The sequence below is a fragment of the Lycorma delicatula genome, chromosome 1 (genome assembly GCF_047948215.1).
Source record: "Lycorma delicatula isolate Av1 chromosome 1, ASM4794821v1, whole genome shotgun sequence".
In the NCBI taxonomy this organism is placed as follows: domain Eukaryota; kingdom Metazoa; phylum Arthropoda; class Insecta; order Hemiptera; family Fulgoridae; genus Lycorma; species Lycorma delicatula.
Genome location: NC_134455.1, coordinates 381909694 through 381925990, shown reverse-complemented (window position 1 = coordinate 381925990; position 16297 = coordinate 381909694).

Here is a 16297-nt window from a genome sequence, read left to right as displayed (position 1 = left end):
AATAGAAAATGAAAAAGTTTACCTAAATACTCAAATACTGGTTTCGGAAATTATAATAAAACGATAAATAAAATGAAACAGAAACTTTTTGTTGTTTTAATAATTACTAGATTAATATAACGTTTTTTTATCTGTGCTTGGCTCAGTCACCAATTATTCTTTTAATAATTCTCTAACTAATGTCCATTTTCAAGCCCAAATTTTTATTTTTATTTTTTATTTTTTTCTGTATCATTCACTTGATAAGCTATTGAATCAAATTTCGTCAGAACCTACATTATATTTTTCCATAGTTATATTCATAGCTCATCATCACTTTTTCATTTAACTTCAACTTTTATGAAAAGTATTACCTGCTTCAAAATTTTAAAGTTTGTAAACTCAAAAATGTTATTTCTGCTATTATTCAACATATCTTATTACTTAGTGGCCCGTTTAAATTCTAGATCTTAGCCAAAATAAAATTTCAAAACATATGTGGGGCACTAAAATTTCTAAGAACGGAATTTATATTAGCAATAATAACTTCATGTAGGTATAAGTATTTATTATAATCACACTTTTTATTTTCCAGCTGTGCCTTCTTGTATTCGACCATATATACATATATATATATATATATATATTTGTTTTTACGATTTATAAAACATAAACGTATCTTTTAGTATGTTCATTAGACGCAACTGCATGACAATATGTTCCAATATATCTCGTTTCTTTTCTACGACTTATTTATCAGTACACCTTCTAATTACTAGTTCATAATATATTTATAATTTATTTACTCAGTCCGTCAACCGATTTTTGGCAGAAAAGTTCTTCGTATCTGGAAGAACAGTTATCTTTTTTTTGTCAATCCTGTAATCTTGTTCTCATATTAATATTTATTTATTAATAAAGTTTAACTCATCTATTAATAAATAAAAATGTATTTACGGATAACATATTTTATAATCCATAGTTGAATAGAAAATTATCCATTAAACAGAGAGTCAAGTTAAGTCTGACTTTCTTTAGTGAAATATTTCAGAAAAAATTAAAATAAAGATTTACAGCCAGCCGATTAGAATCAAACAACAACCATTTTGTTTTGTTTGCTTTTTGTGTTCTGAACTTTATCAGTGTTTCTTGGATTCATGATTTATATACTCATTAATGTTTACTATACGTTATTGTATACTGTGTAAGATATGTATAAATGAGTGTGCATATGTATGTGTGTTCTATACCGTGGGTACATTTGTTGTGTGGATTTTAATGGAAACCTCTTTCTGCGTGTAACTTTTTTCTGTTCAAATTTATTTAAGAACATATTATTCAAATTATTGGAACCTATTTAAATTGGAACTTATTGTAAATTATGCATTGCGACAAAAAAAAGAAAGAACAGGAAAAAATCAATTTTTTTTTCGTTTTTTTTCATGCAATAAAAAATACTATAATAACGATAATTATTTTTATTGGTAAATACAATCTTAAAAATTTTCTATCGGCAACAGAAAGATTTACATGTTATAGCTCTAAAAACACATATTTTTGTTCCGATAATAGCTTAATATTATTTGCCTTTGTTAATAATGTACTGCAGTTAACGTAGTCGTAGAATTTATTATGATAGAGGTAACATTTTCTAAACCGTCACTCTCTCCGAAATAATTAAAAATAATTCTGTGATGTTTGGTGATTATAAATACCAGTTAAAAGTCCATATTTCATTATTTTACGTACATTAAAGGTTAGAGAATTGTTTTATGGAATTATAAATCTTGGATATTCCCTAAAAAAAATCTCACCCTAGAATAGATGAAAACCTCGAGTTTTTCTGCGTTATCTCCGAAAATATAAATGGCTCTTTTATTGCCTTTTAAGCTAGTTCTCAATACCGTATATCCCCATGCATCACGCTATCCATTTTGTCCGGTGTGACTGTTGAAAAAAAAGCCTGACCATACTACATAGATTTCAAGTTTACTTATTAATGATATTATCAATTAAAATGATAAATATGTTAATCAATCCATACAGAAGTGTAATACAAAATAATTTATTTTGAGTACGAAATACCATAATTCATCCAGTGAAATAAAATAATTTATATAAAAGAAAAAACTTTGCTATTATAATTACCGGTATTAGAAAATAAAATTAATATGTACGACTGGCGTCAGACTTATTGGAAGATGCACTTTACAATTTTCTCATACAGACTATTCTTATTTCAGAGGAAAACATTTTTATCGATAATTTTGTAGTTGCTTTACAACTAGCTTTCATTAGGTCAACAACTATTCAGTAGGTAAAATTTTCATATACGTTAGAAATACAGAGTGAGTAAAACAAAGAAACTGCATCATTCAAAACTGCAGAAATGTTACGTGTTATTTCTTAGTCAAAGGAAGATGGAAATCGTGCTACAAGCAATAAATTTGATAATCCAGAGTTACGGATTCATAAATAGTCACAGAAAGTAAACTAAATTCTCATAATCAATAAAAATAAGGGAACATTTCGCCAAAAACATGAAATATCAGTAAGTAGTAGAAGAGAAAATTGCATGGAATATATGGAATGTACCTCAGTTTGGATATGAGATTACTACAGAAATATGTCAAATGAAAGCTCTGAAAATCGGTGATGATTTAAATCGGTAGGGATGAATTTAAAACTAATCTTAACTGGTACGTTTTGTTTTTCGTCGAGATACCTTTTTCTATTTGAAGAAGGACGATTAGATCACAGTGACTACCAGATGTGTGCGGAGATAAATTGACAACGTTTCAAATATATTCATGAATAATGAAATAATCCACTGTAATGGATTAAATATTCTATAGCACTGACTGGGAGCTTCGACCAGATGCTTTATTATGAAATCTTTCCATACATGTAACGGTCAGTTTTAGGAGTCATACGATCGAATGGTGTAAAGCGAAGACTAATTGATGGAAAGTATGATCAGGTTATTATTACGAGAGGAATAAGTCTAATCTTCAAACTCTAAATATCTGCGTAAACCGAATAATTACAACCAGACTCATTAAACACTTAACAAACTGGATAGATATCACAAAAGTCTACATCATTTGGTAAAATTAAAAACCGTCTACGATACACAGTTTACAGTAGATTATTCAGCTTGGTCAGAAATATCGGATGATTTGATTAAAAGATTATTCTAGAAATATTGTATCTCGAAGGCTCTCGGTGGAAGTGAGGACGATTATTTGTGATTAAGTGATCACAACGATAAATGCAGGTCTACGGATGACGAAAAATCGTACACTGATGACAGTAATTAAGGGGAAAACTGTAATATTTGTGCTTTTAATTAAATATTTTCAATGTAGACTGATTTATTGAGATTATGCAAATAACAGATACTGTTATACTTTCAATCTTCTGTGGTGATTTTATTAAAATATAAAAACTCTTTTTTGTATCTATTTTTTTTTTATTCTTTGCAATTTCCCAAAGCTGGGTGCGAGTAGTACATCGATGTATAAGGTAATACGATAAAAAAGAATAGGTTTTTATTTTATTTATCTTACTGGTTTTTATTTAATCGGCTGTTTTTTTTAATTATGTGTATTTTTAATTTTTTAAACTGTATTTTTTTAAATCAAAAAAACAAAAAATATAAACAACTCGGATGCTTCATTCACAAGCTATAGACAGCTAATTAAAAACAACTACATCAATCTAAAAATAAGATAGCACAAAGCAAAATTATAAATAAAACATGGCAAAAACAGACTCACAGGCTTACCCCATCAAATTATAATAAAGATAAACAAATCAAGAAATATACTAAATAAGAATCATAGAAAACAGATCATAAAAAACGTAAGAACGAATATGATGTTGTTCTCAGAGCTAAACACAAAAACCACCGCAAAGAACAAATACAAAATCATTATTAGTAGGAAAGTAAACTGATACGATTGCTCAATTTGGAAACGGGTGACCGTTAACCTACAGCTACCATATTAATATTTAAACTTATATGTAATATAAAATACAGATCATTGTCAATACCAATCCTAACAACAGAAAATATACAACGCTAGCATATATTTTCAACAATCATACAAAATTTCAAACATTTTCAAGAATCTTTTCAAGCAGCAATAATTTAATTCAAATAAACAAGATGATACAGCATACTAAAACGAATCGTTTTTGAAAATGTTACAACTCACCATTATACAAATTAAACTAAGGTGATAAAATGAAAAAGTAAAGTAAATAGTACGGAAAAACGTTAACCCAGAATTTTAAGAATACAAACAGGCATTTGGATGCAAAACAAAACAGAATAACATTTATATAGCATTTCGTAGAAATGATTACACAATAAAATACTAATCTAAATATCAAAACTTTAGAAATATAACAAAACTGAGTTGTCAAAATATTTAAAATAATAAATTTTAAAACATATTACATTTGAAAAATTAGTACATTATATCAATAATCATAATTAACACTATTAGAAATCCTGAAAGATGATTAACATTCAAAGTTGGGGCAAGCGGAAAATATATACAGAAACAGAAACATTATTTTCCAGTAAGTTGAGAATTCATGTTCAGTATATTGCATCAACCGGCTTGAATTATATTAACAGTTGCTCAAGATTTTCATGAAAAGTTTTACAAGTGAACCTATGGTAAATCCATTTTTTAATCATTGGTATTGCGATTCATTAAACAGAAATCATTAAAAAAAAACAGTATATGAAAAAGCAAATCCTAAGAATTTTATACATCGCTTCTCACATTAGATATGAATTTAATTTTATATTTCTAACAGTTCTATTTTAAAACAAGAATTCTAACCATTCATTACGTAATGTATAAATCTTCTATAAGTGTGCCCAGTTATTTCCTTTATTATAAGATGAATTTAAATAATTTATAAATCAGTTAATACTATTTATTTGAAAAAAATATATATAATAATATAAAATATTTAGTAATAATAATAAAACATATAAAAATATTTATTTAAAAAGAAAATAAGATATTTAAATAATAAAAACAAAATAAATAAAAATATTTCACTTTTAAATATTTCACTTTAGTGTCTTTCTGTAATTTCGTAAGACCAAGGTAATATTTAATTATTATTATTCTATTATCATTATTATTGTTATATCACGGTAATTTTTACCGGTTATTAGACCCGCCGGCCTGAAGTAGGCAAGGAAAGGGTGTTAAAACTATTGCGTAACTAAGTACAATGATTATATCATACAGGTTCTTTTGCAACCCCAACTCGCCACACGTCAGAGCTCCAGGTTCATTATCCACCAAGTTTGGAGGTTATATACTTCCTCCTAATAAAATCACTGCTTTCTGCTTCGCCAGGAAGAGGCGAGGTTGAATGCCGATGGCCCTTGTGAAGCGACTGAGGAATCTCTCCAAGCGCGCCACTGACGATGGACACTATTATAACCTCTAGCTGGGTCCAGATTTCCCTGACATGATCCACAAAATCTCTGAACTTCGACAGTTTCTCGACATACTTCTGGGTGTTAGAGGCCAGTGGTGACACACTCGTGATAGTCACATCGATGATCCAGGTGACGTTTTCCTGTTTTTTAATTACAACAATATCAGAATGATTGTGAGCCACTGGCTTATCCGACAGGACCGCGCGACCATAATAAATCCTATAGCAGTCATTTTTCAACACCGGCAGAGGAGTGTACTGGTAGTAAGGAACGGACAAATCAAGAAGTCCAAGTTTCAGGGACAGCCTTCGATGGAGAATGCGAGCCTCGTTATTGTGTTGGGACGTGTATTCTTTTGGGACCAGAATCTGGCAGCCGCTAATCACGTGCTCCATAGATTCGTTTGTACTCCAATAAAAATGGCAATTACCCACGACCACCGCAGGGTCCTTGACTATGTGCTTCCGAAAACTAAGCGTTCTGATTACCAAATCCTGGACTGAAAACGCAAATCCCTCAGTCTCAGCAAACAATTTGGCGTTCTTCAGCCACGCAAAGGAGGCAGCAAAGTCAACCCCCTCATCAAGCACGGAGGCGGAAAATTTCTCATGAAGCTCACCCGCGCACCGTGCATCCAATTTCTGTCTCTCATCAGAAACCCTGCTCAGGAAGGCATAGTCATTGTCGCTAAAGCGTAATGGGGTCAGACCTTCATGTCTTCTTACCACCTCTCGATGAAACACGCTGGATTCGATTTGCCCTTGAAAATAGTTTCTGAGGTTCTGCAGGTTATTTTGCAAAAACCTTAAGGAAATCTGTGACACCTCTTCCACCCCTGCCACTGGGCAGATGGAAGCGAGCTGTAGAACTGCGCGGATTATGCGCTCGGTGACCGGTAAGTTCACTTCTAAGAAGAGGATTAAGTCCCTCAAGCTCTGTCCTTGTCCATCTCAGAACTCCGAAACTGTAGGCAACTAGCGGCACCGCGTAGGTATCAATGCTCTTCACTTTATTGTGTCCGCTCAATTGCGACTTCATTACAACACGCATACGAGCCTTGAGGTCAGATATAAGAGCGTCCTTCGCTTGGCCGTGGCTCATTCCCACATCTTAAATGAAGCCCATATACCAGTAGGTTTCCCTTCGCTGCATATCTGTCATCACCGAAGGGAGATCCATGAACGGCACACTACAATCATCTGCGTGCGCCCAAACTCCTTTTATCATGGAAATAACCCTACACTTGTCTAAACCAAACCTCATACGCATGTCGATACTGAATTGCTCAACCAACCAACAAGCCGCCCTTCTTGGTAGACAACCTTCTTGGTGTCAGAAAGGTTTTATATCATCCATGTACATAAGGTGGCTATAAGAGTATTGGCCAATTGCAAACCCTTCATTGGCCGATTTTAGGAGGTTGGACAGAGGGTTCAGCGTCATACAAATTATTATTATCATATTTGGGTCCAGGTCTGTTACAGGATAACTTTTATAAGCTTAATATTTAAATTAGTAACAATTTTAATTTTCCCTTTTAACTGAAAATAAGATTGAATTATATTAAAAAAAAAGACAGCTCCAAGAAATCTTAATTTTATTGAATGATAATATTCTTTCTGTTTGTAGTCATAACATTAAGAAACAAAATGAAAAGAAACAATTAATAAATATTACTTTTTAAGCCCAAGCTGGAAAATCTACGTTCGCCTTCTTAAAATTAATTACAGTTTCGTGATATTTACTAACCTTCTAGCATCAAAAGTTTTACTGCAGTTAATATTCTGTTATTTTCAGGAAATAGGTTTTTGAGATTTTATCAACAAAGCTTTACAATCTAAATTAGGATTGCTAAAAAAAAATTGTTCCTTTATTTTTAAAACCATAAATAAGACAAGAATTTAAAGCAAATACTTCACAACAAACAACCCAATTTATTTGACATTAACGCAATACAATAACGCAATATATTAAAAAGCTATATATTGTAATTGTATGTGTAGTTAATTTTCATTTTATTAGTATTTCTTTTTACATAACTTATCATCAATACTGTTGGAAATAGTTGTTGAAAGTAGTTGGTTGGATATAATAACTTTGAATAATTTTATTTATTGTGTATTAGTGTTTGACAGAATAAATGCATTTAAAAAAAAATCAAAATAAATTAAAATCAAAAATAAAATCAATTTAAAATAAATTGACCTCATCTGAATGAAGATATAGCTTTGATTTTGTTTGGTTACAGATATACTTTGAGGAAAAATGCTTTTATTCAACAGTCAAAGGTAAAACATAAGATTTAGATTATGGATTTTTGTTCCAAGATTATACATCTTTCCTAATAATGACTACTTATGAATTTCAATTATTAAAACATACGTATATTTAAAATACAGTACATTTAAAATAGTATTATGTTTTGTGTGCTGGCTATGAGGAGTGAGGACAAATATACGGCACAGTTACTTAGGCGGCAGTGCCTGTCAGCTACCTTCTCAATAACAGATAGTGATGATCTTGGGAGCGATTTTCCTGAAATGGTGGGACCAGGTTTAGTCCCGGTTTCGGCCCATTCGGTGGGTTAATGTGTGGATAGAGGTCAGGAACTACCACCAGCCAAGTCAACGGCAAAGCGGCAACTGCGGCATTCTCCTCCGTATGCAAGAAATAAAAAGAAGAACAGGGCGGGTAGCCTGGGCTTATTAGCATTAATGGAGGGGGCTGTAGGAGGTATGACTGATAGGGAGAAACGTGACCCTAGGGATGTGTGTGATGTTACACAGATGGAAGACGTAAGAGAGAGAGAGAAGATTTAGCATCTCTACCGGACCGTAGGGGTGAGTTTCTTACTATAAAGGAGTTGACTGAGTAAGTGTGGGTTCTGAGCCTTCTTGTGAATACGAATGTAACCACCAAGATGGAAATTAAAAGTATTCTCGACACGAGTGCTTCCATGAGGCGAATTGGCAGTTTCCGAGATATCTGGACGTCTGCCTCACTGACCGGGGTTGGTGGCACCGAAAATAAGTCAGGGGTTGATAGGGTTACCAGAACCGTCAAGCGAGTAGGCGGTAGGGAATTGATAAACAAAAAACTAGAAGAGCGAATCAGCGATGAAGAGATCCCTAGGGATCTCTTCATCACTGATTCCCTCCACCCAATATGTGGGTGGAGGAAACTTTCAGGATGCTAAGAGAGATGGATGGCCCCTTCCCTGACAAAGGCGAGGGAATTGGTTCATGATCTGCACGCTGCCGCCTCTGGATCCAGGAATTTATAGTCTGACTTCTGGCGTTAGTAGGTTAGCTGATCAAAACAAGCTAAGGAGTAGTCAACTATTAATTGATAACCATGGTGCCAGAAGTGTCATTGATGAAGAAATTATGGAATTTAAGGGCACAACGTATACAGTAGTAATAAAATCTAACGAAGGAAAAGAATGATATCAACTACTTTTAAATGTATTCGCAAATTTAGTGACACGGGTATCGACGCGCCTTATGTGTCACCTGATGGTAAGACTGGTACAATACTAAGACAATTACTCGAGTGTAAAGGTAGAAGGGTATGTAAAGAAAGGCTATTCTACCTGGAGGAATCCATCGTGAAACAGGGAAGAGACGGTTTGAAGAGCCGTTACGCACTTTGTCGGTCAAAGTAGAATGGCGCAGCTTTGCCAAACTCTTCATAAACGTCAAGGGAGTGGTAGGGAAAGGCGTAGCTGAAGTGCTCTCAGTAAGGAAGGCCTATGATAAGGAAGTCCGTATTCTGATAACAGCCAAAGGAGCAGAGGAGTTGAAAAAGGTAATCATTAAAAAACTGGAGCGGATCGCCGTCACAGATGTTGGTTGGAGATCACATCCGGTTTACTTTCATATCAACGACTTAGAGAAAGAAATTACTGCTGATGAAGTAGCCACATCAGTGGCAGCAGACGCCGGCAGTGCCACTGCTGAGTTGAGGGTAACCTCACTACAGCCAGCGTATGGAGATACACAGTATGCCATTGTGTTGGTCCCTGGTTTCGTGGCTCAAAAGTTAAGCTCAATAAGAAGGATCCAGATTAGCTGGGTTAACTGCCGTATACTCGAAAGAGAAGATGAGTTGAGATATTACAGATATGATGAAAGTAGTCATCTTGCGATGAAGTGCAGGAGTCCAGACCACACCAAATTGTATTTCCAGTGTCACGGCGAGAGCCTCAAGAAAGGTGAGTTTCCCCAACGGGTCAGAAACACAGCAGACATGACAGAACCACGAGACGGAGGTAGTGGTGATAATTATCGAGGAGAAAGCACGTCTCGGTAATGTATTTACTACAATTTAACGCAAACCAGAGCAGTAGGGCGATGGATGCCTGTTGGGAGGTGGCCCCTAGGGTGACTGCAGACATCATCATAGTCAGCGAGCCAAATCGGAAGACTATAACAAGCACAAAGTGGATAGTAGAAGCGAATATGGATATTGGTTATTTCCCTTATAATGGCTGTACATGGAACTGGTTCTGGGGTCGGCTATGTGTGGCTATAGTTAGCAGATGTGGTGGTTATGGTGTCTACTTCTCACCCAACTCAGATGGAGGTGTTTGAGCAGAGGATAGACGAGTTAACTGACGATATTATTTAACTTTATATAGCGGTTGCCTTGTGTTTCTACTCTTGATCTGTCATTTCTGAGTGGGAGGTGCGTAACACGGCTGGAGAATTGGGAAGTCTTGGACGAGGAGACACTCAGTGATCATCGTATAGTAAGTTACGTAGCCGATGACACTATTCCAACACGCATGACCATTTCGAAGAGAACACGTTTGCCCACCAGAAAGTGGAACAATTTAGTGCAGTAATAGCAGGTAGACTCAGAGAACACGAGGTGGTCGATCCAAACATATTGACAGAAGTAGTGTCTCAAACTGGCAGAGACACAGGATTTATCAAGATTGTTACTTCTGACCGTGAGGGGGTATTCTGATGGTCCACTGCTCTGGCGGATTTAATTAAGAAATGTTTAAATAATCGACGAAGACTATAAAGAGTGCTCTTTTTTTTAGTCTTCGGGGTGAGGACCTGGATGAAGAATTGTTCTAGTTGTGGAAATCCAGGAGAGATTTCAAGAAAAGTATAGCGGCGGCCAAACAGTAAAAATGGATACAACTCCAGGCAGGATAGAAATCTGCCGACTACCTAAGAAGTAACAGCCGCCGGGATGTCACAGACAGCCAATGGTGGCGGATAGTGTTGGGCGGCGGGGTCTCCTCGGAGTCATCGGCTGTCAATATCCCCCTGAGGATGTCGTCGCCGCTGTTCTGTGTCGGCGTTAGGGATGCCTCGGCTGTTGAACGGACTGTGTATATGCCTCACGGATTAGGTCTTGTGCGACTTGCAGAAGGGAGGTTTTTTAGGGGATGTGAGCCTCATACTAGCCGTCAGAGCGAGCTTGGTGGAGCCTGGTACAGCTTTTTCCTCCCCATCAAAAAAATTTAAATAACAGCAAAGTTTTTTATATTACAAAAACTAGGAGATTATAATTAATTTAATTTTAAAATATTGATCTTTATTTTATAAATATTAATTGAACCACTTTTAAGCTAACAGGTGCAAAAGTAATTACAAAGTAAAATTTCCCTTTTTTGATAACCTATGTATGATATAATATCATGTTGCTGCATCAACTAGCAATTCTTTTTACAATATTATATTATTAAATTAAAAACAATAAAATGCTATGATTATATTTCTAATCATTTAAAATTAATAATATAAATCTTGTTATTAATGAAAATTGATGCAAATTATTAACCCAAGTTAAATATTTAGTTAAGTTATTTATTACAATAGATGAAGAGATCTATTACTTAAAAGAGATCTACAGGTTACTCTACAGGTTACAGGTTATTACAGGTTATTCTAATGAAGAGATCTACAGGTTACTTAAAAGTACCGTTATAAATTTATAAATTCAAGTAAAATTTAATTAAAATTTTTGCTTTTTTTAATATATAACAAAATTTTCAATAATATGTTTAACTAGCAGGCCCGGAAATGCCTTGCTATTGCTAAATTTGGTGTTATACAGTTTAAATGAACATAATTGAAAGTTTGATAAAACATTAAAAAACTGAACATCACGAAACTTCAACAAATTTAATCTTTCACTTTATAAAGGTCAGAATGTAAATAAATCCTACTGTCAAAACAACACTACCTACCGGATTTAATTCAAATTATTCTCTAAATATAGTAGTCGTTTCAAAATACCCCTTACTTTTTTTCTGGTAAGATCGAAAATTTCAATAGCTTTAAACCTTCTCTGGACAACGCAGACCATTTTGCAAAAACCCGCGCGTACATTGGTCCAGTAGTTATAGTAGACACACACTTTTATATATATATATATATATATATATATATATAGAAGAAAAATGTCTGTGTGTATTTGTTTGTTTCGTAAATATCTCGACATCGGCGTCACCTAGCGGGTATGGTTTTAGCAAAAGTTTTTCTTTTCACGTTACTAATATATAATCTGAATATGAGCCAGAACGGTCCATAAATATATTTTTTCTAAGTATCTTTGCCCCAGCGCCATTTAGCGGGTCCATATTTCGCAAAAATATTTCTTTTTACGTAACTAATATGTATTCTGAATATGAGATAATCTTAAGTTTTGCTTAAAAAATCGTTATTTAAGCTTTAAAAAAATATTGAAGAAGGTAATGGAAAAAACACAACTTAATGAATGGAACAGAAGTATTTCTATGAGAATCTTGAATTAATGATAACATTTATAATGGGTTCCCGTATTCTGAGACAAAGGATTGTGAAAAAAATAAGAGTGGTAAAATGATAAAAGAAAATCTATTGAGAAAATTGTGTAAGGAGGGAGAATATCAATGAGAAATTGCCACAATATTTAGAAAATGATATGAAAGAAAATATTTCTTGTTGTTTTTTTATCCTCCGGGACCAGCGCTAAGTATTACTTCAGAGGATAAGATGAATGATTTGTAGCGTATGTGAAAATGCCACCCTGACCGGGATTCGAACCCGAGACCTCCGGATGAAAAACCAAGACGCTACCACTCACGCCACGGAGGCATGTTTTCGAAATATTTCGACCCCAGCGCTATCTAGCGCGTCCATTTTTTGCAAAAATAATTTTTTTCGCGTAACTAATATTCTGAATATGAGCCAAATCGGACGATAAATAAAAATTTTCGTAATATCTCGACCCCAGCGCCACCTGGTAGGTCAAACGTAATTCATAAACCTTCGCGGGCGTGTGCACAACTCACCGAAGTTTCATCGCTATCGGATGAACGGTTTAGGAAAGCATAACAGACATGCAGACAGACAAACATTCATTTTTATATATATTGATTAGATACGTAATTTATTTAGACTTGTTTTTGAGATAAAAATAATAATTGCTATTAGACACGATTTCTCTATTAAGTAAAACATTACTACTACTGTATTCCACAGGAAGAATACTATTTGAATAATTGTATTTTTACTAAATTTTTTTTTTCTCCCTGCATTCCTGGGCCGGACATCCACTTAAGTATACTCGGCCAAAGAACGTGTCCATTAGACTCTAAGGGGGCGTCTCCACCCACCGGTTTTACACCCGTCACGGTAAGTCAACCCCCCCCCCCCCTCTTTTAATGCCTGCCTCTAATCCCCGGCAGAAGAAGATGAGATCCGGCTATGAAATAAGTCCACAGTTGTTGACTAATGTGCACTTACCACTGTTTGCTAGAGTGCCGAATATTTTGCTATGAGACAAACACTAACAAGTAATTCTGATTTTGTAGCAGCACAATACATTTGAAAATCAGCTTTTCTCGTTGCTTTGTTACCGTCTGTTGATACTTTTCAAGTGACATAACAATTTGAACATAATATTTTTTGAATGTGGCGATAATTTTATAATTTTGAGACCAACCAGTTTCACAGATCATCAATATATTCGATATGCATTTTCGACGAAGGGCAGATTCTCGGAAGAATCTTATTAGTTCTTTTATTGTGAAGACAGTATTTTTTGTCACTGCTATTTTGTTTAAGTTGTTTACAATTAAGTTCAGTTTGTGACTAGCACAGTTAAAGCATAACTCTCTCGTTTACTTTTTAGAATGATTTTCTGTTCACCACCATTCTTTCCTCCCTTAATGAAACACTCATCGTATCCTTGTCCGATGAACTTTGCTGGATCAAGGCCTATCTTTTCCGCAAAGTTGTTAATTGCAGATGCTACAGATTTTGCATCCATGTCAGTCAACTTTACAAAACCTAGAAATTCCTCACGAATCATCATCTTTTCTTCGTCAAAAATTCTAACCCAAATGCAAACTTACTCTTTCCCTGATATGTCACTGGTCTGGTCTGCTAAGTTACTATAAGCACATACTTTCTTTACGTCAGTAGTGGTGCCATCTCTAATGATGTCGTCGCATAGGCTGATTATTTCATTTTCAATCTGTGGTGACAAGTAAGTGGCATTTTTTACGCCCTTTTCTATGGGTTCTTTTTAAATGTGATCACCAGCGGTCAATTGTGAGTTTTACCAAGTCTTCAAAAACACCTTCATGATTTTCTTTACCCCTCAAAGGAAGGTCATGTGTATCACAAAATATCACAGTCAAAATTATTGATGCGGAAATTTTCTTGTTGGCTTGTATTTCTAGTTGGTGGACAGAAATCAACTACATCTACGAATATATTTTGTTGAAAATATATTTTTAACACCAAAAAAGTTTCCTGTTGTGGCCGCCGCTGAGTGAGAGTACGAGGGGGTCCGTAATTAACCTAAGTCTAGGGTATGCACGGAAGTTGAGTTCATTAAGGAAATTAGGACTAAATTTCGTTGTTGCAAACAACACTTTCTGGTAGTATATTATAGATAAATTGCCTTGAACTCGAGATATTTACTAGAAATTGGCTCAATAAAGTAGAAATAGGCAGGGTTTGTGCTTCCGCAAACTCGGTTAGCTAGTTCAGAGGGAAGTGATGTAGAACATTCAAGATGTCCGGACGAGGCCTACAGCGAAGGTTAAAGCTGAATTTAAAAATCACCGATGCAAATGTCTACCGAGGCATTTACATCGGTGGCATCCTAACGAGGCCTGGCTTATTACTGTGAGATATAAAAATTTAGAGGGCGAAATACGACTTCTGTTAAAGCCCATCAGGGCTAGGAACGGGGGTTGGTGTGGCGTCCGGAAGCCTCACAAGGCTGGTGTCTTCTCCTACGGAGGTGGGATGGTGTAGCCGCCGATTGTGTCACTCTGAGATGAAGTTTGATATTTCGCGAATTAGTGCATGTAATAATAGCGAGCCTCACTACTATGAAAGAACCCAAAACACCAAGCACGTTAGTTGGTGGAAACATCACACAGTAAATGCACAACGCGCCCTATGATTTCTGTGAATAAGCCAGCCAAGGAGTATAAAATGTCAACCAGCTGAATTTTGAATTTGTTTTTAATTGCACAGCATCCTTAGCAAAGTCATATCTTGGAGTTGGTGACCAACGGTTTTTTAAAGTTTTTTTAAGTTTTTTAAAACTTCCATTTTTTGAGATGAGGTCCAAGCCAGTCCAAGCCACTGACCCACATAATTATCAAAATACGTTTGATCCTATGCACCAGAACAAGATGGTATCGAAGATCAACTTGATTTTTCACCAAAATTCTGCTTCGATTTCTGTTATCCGACACTGTCGCTTTCTCTAATATTTTTATCTGGTTGCTTTCTCTTCTGTCCCCCTAAAAGAAAAAAAACTAACTACAACTTCACTTCCCAGAAAAATTAAAGCAACTAAGAATCTAAGCGTCTGAACGAAATTTCTACTAGAAAATGCAAGCTTAAGAATGGTTTTTTATCGTCTCCATACAAAAATTTTGCACAAAGTTACAAGGATTTGATAATCAGTAAAAAATATTTTTGTTCGTGAAAAATGTTGTTAAGCTAAATATAAGTTGACGAGTTTCAAAACCATCTAATTAACGATTTTTTTTTAAATTTACAAAAGTGTACTAGTGGAATAAGTAGGAAAAAAAACACAAAAAAACTGGTGAAATGGTCAAATATTACAGGCTGTGGCTGTGTACAAATTGAAATTAATGTGAACCAACATGGTTCTGGTTTGAGATTAGAAATTCTTTTGTTAAGAATTTATTGTGTTTAACGTAATAACTTTTGTAGTGATTGAACGATCAAAATAAAAATTGGACTAACATGAATTTTGAACCATTCATTATTTATTAGCTATCGATCTTTTAGCATTTTTTTTTTATTATTTCAAATGACGGTAATTTTTAGTAAATCTTTAATATTTTGTACAAATTTGTTTTATTGTTTGCAACTAGCAGAAGTAGCTAGTTGCAAAATCAACCATTTCAAGATTCTAAACCATCTAATTAAGCAAAACTGTTGAAAGAAATAGCTAATTATAATTTTTAATCGTAAAATTATTGGAGAGTGATATACTTGCTATTATTTCCTTATTTAGTATTGCATGATTTTTCATAAAATTTCAATAACAAAGACAACATCAAAATCACTAGTAAAAAAATATAACAGCCTTCCCATTTCCTGAACATTAGGTTGCTTTAATTAGATGGTTTTGCAACTCATCGACTCAAATGAAAAAAAATGTAGATACATACTTTTCGTGCTAAAAAAGTTCTAATATTAATTTTAGATTTTGCTGTTACGAGATAGCGGTATGAACTAGCTCAAATGCGTTAACTCACTCAACTGACTCACTTGAACTGATTGCAGCGCTTAAATAGGGAACAGAAGAAGGTACTAGAGTTTCTCCGCTAAATCCAACCAC